We start from the raw sequence: 8,410 nt of genomic DNA, 5'->3' as shown, positions 1-8,410 counted from the left end.
TAGCAGGGAGCCTGTCAGCCCCGCAACGCGGTGCTGTCAACCGGACAGTCAACGGCCCGGTCAGGGGTGCTTACGTGAGGCGCCAGGATCCCTTTTCGACTGGGTGTTCCGGTCGAAAACCAGATGCCTGGTCACTATACTTCATGCTGGTATCTGTCTGATAAAGAGATTAGGCCTTTCACATCCTCACGCTCCCCCAGTACCACATTGATTGCTACATGGTAGCTCTACATGGTACTGCCATAACTGCAAAGTCCATTTTTTTCCTGCAGCCTCCATACTTGTGGCCTTCTCACAGACACTTTCTCTGAGACCCTGTCTCAGTCCCCTCCCCACTATACACTGATCAGTGTGTGGCCCTGTCTGAGCAGGGGTGCTGGAACCATTTTTATAGTAGGGGTGTCACAGGCCCCAGAACTCCCTCCCTCAGCGGGTCCCATGGGGAGGCAAATCAGCATTGTATGTTGCTAATGCGGTTGCAAGCATTGCAAGGCATTCCGGGAGAGGGCCAAAGGTGTGAATGTGGAATGGAAGATTCCTTGCAGGGTGCAAGAGGCCAAGAGGGGGAAAGAAGGAAGAGCAGAGAATGGGTTAACTCAGCACTTCAGCTAGCTCCGTGTGGAGATAAGATGCTGGCCCTGGCCCAAGTTCATGGGCTAGATGAGAAATCTACAGCTGCCCAGCAGTGAGAAGAGGAGAACCAAGTTGAACAGAGATGCAGAGATAGCAGTGAGAACAGTGAGAGAGAATGAGGTGGTGACGGTGAAGGCCAACAGGAGGGAAAACAAAGTCTCCGGAGCTGGTGTGTTTTGGGCAGCCGAGAAGGCCACAGCAAGCCAATTGGGACTGGTACAAAGAGCACCAGGCACAGAGGGCCCTGATTGGGACACCCCCCAAAGGAACCCAGGACTTAAAACCCTCCCGAGAGCCCAAGCAAGGCGGAGATCAACAGCAGACCTCAGACAGCATGGGCCCAGGACAGAACTCCCGTCCACCCTTCTCCCTCTTCTTCTTACATTACACCCAGGCTTGGCCAGCCGTGGGTAGAGCGTGTGTGAGTATGAAAGTGGGTTAGGGCTTGGGGTACTAATGCTTTCTTCCTTCCTCTGAGTGACGTGAGGAGCACCCATCACTCTCCGCTGTTATTTTATTATTTTATTAATAAAGTTTAAAATTTAAACCCTTGGTGTGTTTCATCACCTCCTCCCCAAACAATCCTGTGGCCTCAGCCTGATCACCTGATGCCTCAGGCAGATTGGTAACTGAAATCTGTCACAGGGGTGCTGAGAGCCAATGAATCAAACTATAAACCCTGCATATGATGGAAATCACTGCTAGCCATGGAGTGCTGCAGCAGCCATAGTTCCAGCACTATGTGTCTGAGTCCCTGCCATACAGTGTTTTGCCTCTACCATGAGCTTCTGCTCCCCAGTCTCATTGCCTTGGTGCCCCTACCTAGGATTTATTTCCATCGCTCTTCAGGCCTCATCTTCCCCACAGATACCATTCTTCTCAAATTCATTCTTCAAGGGGCTGACCTGCTTTGTGTCCCATTTTCCCACACCTGAAACACTCAGGCTATCACTGCTCTTCCTGCCCTCTGACAGATGTTATATTCCCCAGGTATAGCCCTACTGCTTTAATTGGCTCAATCAGGCCCACCTGCTATGGCATAGGAGTGCTAGACCTGGTGAAGGTTCAGGGCCCAGCTATCCCGTGACAGGTTGGCTACTAGAAGGAGACCTGACCACAGTCAGTTAGCCAATGTATTATATGTGCACTGCTGATAACGTACAAAGTGCATAACCTGCATTTGTGCTTTTGAAAAACTTCCTTGCAATTTTTGTCAACAGCTCTAATAATTGTGGATAAAATCCTTGTGCAAGATTTTATGCTTTCTCAAGATGAATTGAAGCAACAGTTAAAAACTCAACCTTTAAGATACATGTAAGTAAGTAAGTAATTTTTTTCTTTGATTTCATCCACACTTTATTTCACCCCAAACCCAGTAAAAGTACTTGTCTCTTTATTGTAACCTTACACGCCAGGCTGTTAGCTTCTGTTAAAATGTGCAGTGTGTATTCCTGTTAACTCTGCAGACAACAGAGGAGATTGAAATTGTGTATTTTTATATTTTTCCAAAACCTGGAGGTCTTACTCTATATTTTTACTCGGTCCTTACTCCAGTAAAACATCCATTGACTTCTGCAGAAAATCTGGCAAAAACCTTCAGGATTTGGCCTATATTGTACATATGGCCCATATGGTATACATTGTAGAAACCACTTCCCACTAGCATGAATATTGTTGTAGCAAGTGTTAAGGGAATTGAGTTCCTTATTTATTTTTCAGAAGGTGCATACAAATGATGATAGGGAACTTGAACAGAGAGCATTAGGAAGTTGTGAACAGAATAGCATAAAAATGCATCCTAATTTCTAAATATGTTTTATACTCTGCAAATATCATAAGTTTCCTATCTTCCTTGCATGAAAGCAGCTTAAAGGTTTTGTGAACAGAATCCTTACCAAAGGGAATTCCAGCTGTTTTTCTATCAGAGATGCACAGTACTAGTGCATAAGTTTCTGTATGAATTGTGAAATGGAGAAAATGGAATATGAGGCAGCTGTGACTAGGTTAATAGTAAATTAGCATTTTTCTATTGGAGTGTGAAGAGGGAGGTGAGAAGCATTGTTAATTCTCAGTGTCCCTAAAGAGCTTTAAGAAAACTAGTCAGTTATCTCACAACTTAACATTTTCCAATGCTGCTTAACATTCAGCTACAGTGACTGAAAACCAGCATTGGCTACTGTGCTATACTTATTAAAGCTAGCAGAGCATTTAAGAAAAAGATTTATGGTTACCTGCAAAAAAAAAATTGTTTCCAAAAAGAATGAAAATAAAATGAATCAAAGCTCAAACGCTATTTTTAGTTTAGTTCATATACCATCTATAATTTACACAATGCTGAAAACCTAAAAAAATACATAATGCTTAGAAAGAAAATCACTCAGTAATAAAATTAATATTTCATGTAATAAATCAGCTAACTTCAGTACAAAACAAAACGGATTCTTCTGTCTTCATAATGAAGAGCTTTTGACTGTTGAATGATATAATCTTCAGTCCCAAAATAATGCACAAAGAAATATGGACATAATGCATCCTAATATTTTTTTAGTAACTAGGTCTGAATATGGAGCTCTATCCAGAAGAAAATATATACCATGTTCTGGGTTATACATGCTAGTTGTGCATCAGCCCAGAATAGAAAATCTGCTTGCTGCTACATAAGGAAAAGAAGTGTGGAGGGAAAAGTTAGATGAGCTGTGATCTCACAAAGGTAAGCTAAGTAAGTAAGCGTTGTTGTAGCCATGTTAGTCCCAGATCTGTGGAGCTTGAAAGCTTGTCTCTTTCATCAAAAGAAGTTGGTCCAATAAAATATATTACCTCACCCACCTTATCTCTCCCAATAAGTAAATAATTAATTCTATTCCATGTAACTCAACTCTCTTTTCTGGGTCTCTCCAAATCCCAATCTTCTTTTTAAACATAAAACAAATATACATAACATTAGTTAGGAGGTAGGTGCTTTCCCTGTTTTTCTCCTCCTCTTTTCCTCACTTGCATTCAATTTTTCATCTATTATGTGGGTCATTGTCCCTGTCTCTGGGCCATCTCCTTCTTTGGTGATTACACTTTTCATGTACTTCACGATGTGGGAACTTTGAAAATGGTGGAAGGGAAAGTGTGTGTGTGTGTATGTGAGAGAGAGAGAGAGAGAGGATCTTTAGAATGCCAGGAGTGGCTTGAAGAAAATGTTTATTGTAGTAATTTTCCTACCAGTATCACAATTTATCTTGGAGACACTAGGCCCAAGTTATTAGCCAATATTTGGGGCTTTGCCAGGTTGATTCTCTGAAGACAGTAGGAACACAGCAGGCAGCTTTGTTGCTCACGATTTCCAAGCCTGCCTTTCCAGCAAGTTGTGTATCCCAAAGAATTCTGTCATTGCTCCCTTTCAGGGCTACCCTCACAACTGCTTCTCTAGCTGTCTGCTAGCTTTCTGACACAAAAAAACACACATAGCTAAAACTAGTTGATGCTCCAACCCCTGTGATTGCAATCAGTCCTCAGGTTTAGCGTCCATCAGACCTTGCTATGCTGGCCAGTGCCTTGGGCAGTAGCTTTCTGTTGTTTCAGCTATCACTACACAAAGGGGATTTTAATTGCTTCTTCATTTAGCCAGAATGAAGTGTGCTTAGTACACCCGTTGACTTTACCCAGGTCTGTGATTGATGGATGCCATTAACACCTTCTAACACAACAGCCTGAAGAAGGATCATTCTCCTAAACCACTATTTCAGCTATATATCCTCATCTTTTTCACACTTCAGTGTAGAAGTTTTACATTATCTGCCAAGTAAGCAACTTTAAAAATTAGAAAAATCAGAAATACTGCATATGATGGGTCATGAACTTCTGTCCAATTTAAATTCTAACTGATGCATTTGTAGTAGAGTATGAATACTGATGGACTGTATTGTCTTATGTTCACATTAGCTCAGTGGTTTAAGCATTGGCCTCCTAAACCCTGGGTTGTAAGCTCACTCCTTGAGGGAGCCATTTAGGGATTGGGCAAAAATCTGGGGATTGGTCCTGCTTTGAGCAGGGGGTTGGACTAGATGATCTTCTGAGGCCCCTTCTAACCCTGATATTCTCTGAAACTTTTACTCAAACAACTGTATCCTTTCCAAACATGAAGGAAGCTCAAAGGTGAATTTGTAAATAAGAAAGAGCCTAAATCACAATGTTTGGAACTGAATCTGGACAAGTTTGTCCAGACCTGGAAATTTGTCTTGGACCCCTCTCTAGTAAGTTACAATTCCATCACATGTTAAAGGTAGTATGAGCTACTTATTTTGATGATAAAGTTTGTGTCCAGCTAAGAAAGCACAATGGACTCAACCTTTTAAAAATATGGAGTATGAAGTATGGAGACCACTTAGAGATGTGAAGAGACATGATTTCATAGAAAAATGGGGAAATAAAAGTAAATTCTGATTCAGAAGGAAAAGGTAAATAGATGTTTCTGTGCTTGAACATAATTTTGAGAGAATTTAACCTACTACTATTTATAACGGGAATGTGTAATTTTACTTTTGGAGAGATAAATGAGGTAATAACTCTAGATGTTTACTTCAGAGCCCAAAGTCATCTAGTGCATGTATCAAAAGGTAGAGGTCCGATGACAGACAGACAGAGGTTGGACAGAGGTCCAACGACAGACAGACATCTCTTGGGTCATCACTAAAATGTCAACATTTAACAATAGTTACCATAGTGTGAGTCATACCTCGGATACTACAGTTATTTCTTATTTTAATGTAGGAGGAAAAACTGAGGGTATGTTTACACTGTGAAAACACACCCGCAGCTGACTTGGACTTGTAGGGCTCGGGCTGTGTATTCAATTGCAGTGTAAATGTCCAGGCCTGGCCTCCGGGACCCTGCCCCCCTCATGGGTCCCAAATCCTAGGCTCCAGCCTGAGCCCAGACGTCTACACTGCAATTATATAGCCCCATAGCCTGAGCCCCACGAGCCCGATTCAGCTGACACAAGCCAGGTGTGGGTGTTTTATTGCTGTGAAGACATACCCTCAGATACCTCCTTGTATTGAAAATGTTGACATTTTAATAGTGATTGTTTTAATTGTATTTAAAAGAACAAAAAATCCTGCTAACTGCTTTGTTTCTCTTTTTAGATTGAAAAATCGCTGGGCATGGACCATTTCTTCCTCTGGATTTTGAAAAGTGCCAAGAATGATCTCGGCACTTAAATATTACAGAATGTGTTCTTCCTGCAGGGAGAGAATGAAACATAACCCAAATTTTGTCGTAGTTCTAACAACCAAAATGTGTGACACAACAATTTCCTTACATGAAGAACTAACCTTGTTGATTGTTTGTTCTATTGAATTCCTTTGTATGATGTTATCCAGTGTATTGGAGGGGAGGCGGGGATTAAAAAACCCCACATCTGTTCTGTTTTCATTCAGATCAATGAAAAATACCACTTGAAGAAAGGATACATAAGATCCATTATCAGCGCATTCAAACTTACAAAACACAAGATGACTAATCTCTCATTTTGGGGCTCTAGAGAACTAGCAGAACGGTCTCTAAGGATTAATTTAAATGAATGCTCATTACAAAGAGATACAATTTAGATGTTTCATTCACCTTAGTCTATATTGGACTTAATAAAGAAATTGACTCTTCCATCTTTTTATGATTTGATAATTGAAATGTTGTTTCTTATTTTCTATCTGTGAGGAGAGGTAGCAAATTTGTTAAAGAATTTTTATAGTAGATCAATTAGATTATCTAGTAATTATTTTACTTTGCAATTTGCTGTTCACTGATGGTGCCTTGTTTCTAACAATATTTGGCTGATTATGGCACTGTAGGATTCTTTTATACTTCAGTGCTTTTATTCCCACTAATTAACATTCACAGTTTCTAGCCAGGATTGCAGACCCATGAGTTTTTATAGTCACATCCTACAATCCATTGCACAAAATCTGTATTTAAATATCAAGGTGACCAGATGCCCTAGAAATAATGAAGATAGACTTGTGGCTACATTCTTTAATCTTTCTGCATATAGATTTTGTATTTATTACATTAACTCGGTTTACTGGGGATTCAAGTTATAGTCTCCAGATAGTAGTTGCTAGTGTTTTTTTCTTTATAAAAAAAGATCAATACCTTATTTACTTTCTCAACTCCACAGGTATGTCTCTGGCTCTCCATAACTTATGAAATATAATTACTCATTATTCAGTAATTTTATTAGCTAATTCACTTAAAACCTTGGGATGCATATCATCCAGACCTGCTCATCTGTATATACTCTATTTCTCCTTATATTCCCTTACCTGCTATTCATCACCAGATGTTTTGACATGGTCTTCATTACTTAATCACCAGGATCTCTCAGCAGCTCTCCTAGCCCAGACATATAACTTCCAAACAAACCCTTTTGGACAGATCTGCAGCCAGTTCTAAAAGCACTTGGCTCTGGGAATATTGTCTACTCCTTGTCTAGAAAAATCTCTATGAGAATAAGTAATATTGTATTATTTGAGGGATACTATTTAATGATTGTCATAATGCAAACAGACAAAGGGGCAGAATTAAGGTTGCACATGCACTTACAGCTGTAGAATTTCATGACTTCTGAGAGCTCTAAAATGCAAATTTAGTGTTCTACAGTATTAACATTTGTGTGGATCTTTTATAGGAAAAAAAAGATATGGGGGGGAGGAGCTTGAAACTGCAGGTCTGTGAAACTTTTCTGGCTTGCAACAAATTGTAAATTGTACTTTAGGAGGGTGACAGGGGATCGCTTCTCTTCTATGCTCCTGGGGATGGCATTTTGTTTTTGTTTTTCCTAACTACGCAGGTACTACTAAGCTGCAGCAGAGTGAATCTAACATAGTGTGCAGTGGCCCTTATTTGGTTTTGCCATGCAGAAGGCACAGGAGATAGGATGACTGTTCAAGGTGTTTGAATCCCAGCTCTCAATGAGTTTGTGCTCCTGGATGTTTCTTCTGCACTACTGTGGAGTGGTTTGGTTTTTTTGGCAGAGATGGAGGAAGGCAGATTATGAACCCCTGGACCAGGGTGGGGAGGTACAGCAGTTTCATGGTAATACTTGTCTGTCATGGGAGGGAGTTCCACAGTCCAAGTCATTCTTGTTGCTTGCATTCTGGTACACTTAGAGACGCCAACTGAGATCCGGGGCCCTATTGTTCTGGGTGCTATGCATACATTTAGTAAGAGACAGATGCTCCCCCAAACAGCATACAATTTAAATGGAAATACTTCCTTTGACTATATTTATCATCCCCATTCCTCAACTGGGAAATTGAGGCACAGAGAGATTACATGACTTGCTCAAGATTGTGGAGGACATGTGTGGCAGAACCAGAACCTGAGCCCCAGTCCAGTGCCTTAGCAACAAAACGATCCTTCTTCTCAGGTCCAGCTCCCAGGTATGTCCTGTCTCTTGCACTTCAAACTCTCATCCTAATGGACAACAGATTTGTTGTTCTGATGGAACATAGCTGTTTAGGAAGGTCATGGTTGCAGAGGGAGAGATCTTGCAGGTAGAAATCCCCCAAAGGGCTCTCATTATTGGGAGAGACCTTTATTTGGACTCTGAGGGGTAAGAATGGCACAGAGCAGCACACCGGTGTGATGTGTTCACGCTGACCCTCTACTGCTGGACAGAAGGGCAGAAAAGTAGTGTTTGATGATCAATGGTTTGAGTATAGATATCCTTCCTTTGTCTGTGGCGAGCCAGAGGTCATCCCCCATAGCAGTAAGTGCCATCTCTGTATCA

The 8,410-nt window shown here is 41.1% G+C and overlaps 1 long non-coding RNA gene across 1 annotated transcript; it reads left to right on the top strand.

Moving 5' to 3' along the window:
• Window positions 1–1,737: 1,737 nt before the first annotated feature.
• LOC135981172 (uncharacterized) lies at window positions 1,738–6,235 on the top strand. Its single transcript, XR_010598133.1, has 3 exons — window positions 1,738–1,947; window positions 3,182–3,343; window positions 5,766–6,235. It is a non-coding gene; the product is annotated as an uncharacterized LOC135981172 (long non-coding RNA).
• The last annotated feature ends 2,175 nt before the right edge of the window (window positions 6,236–8,410 follow it).

The sequence above is a fragment of the Chrysemys picta genome, chromosome 2 (assembly GCF_011386835.1).
Source record: "Chrysemys picta bellii isolate R12L10 chromosome 2, ASM1138683v2, whole genome shotgun sequence".
Lineage (NCBI taxonomy): Eukaryota > Metazoa > Chordata > Testudines > Emydidae > Chrysemys > Chrysemys picta.
This window is presented reverse-complemented; position numbering and strand designations above follow the sequence as displayed.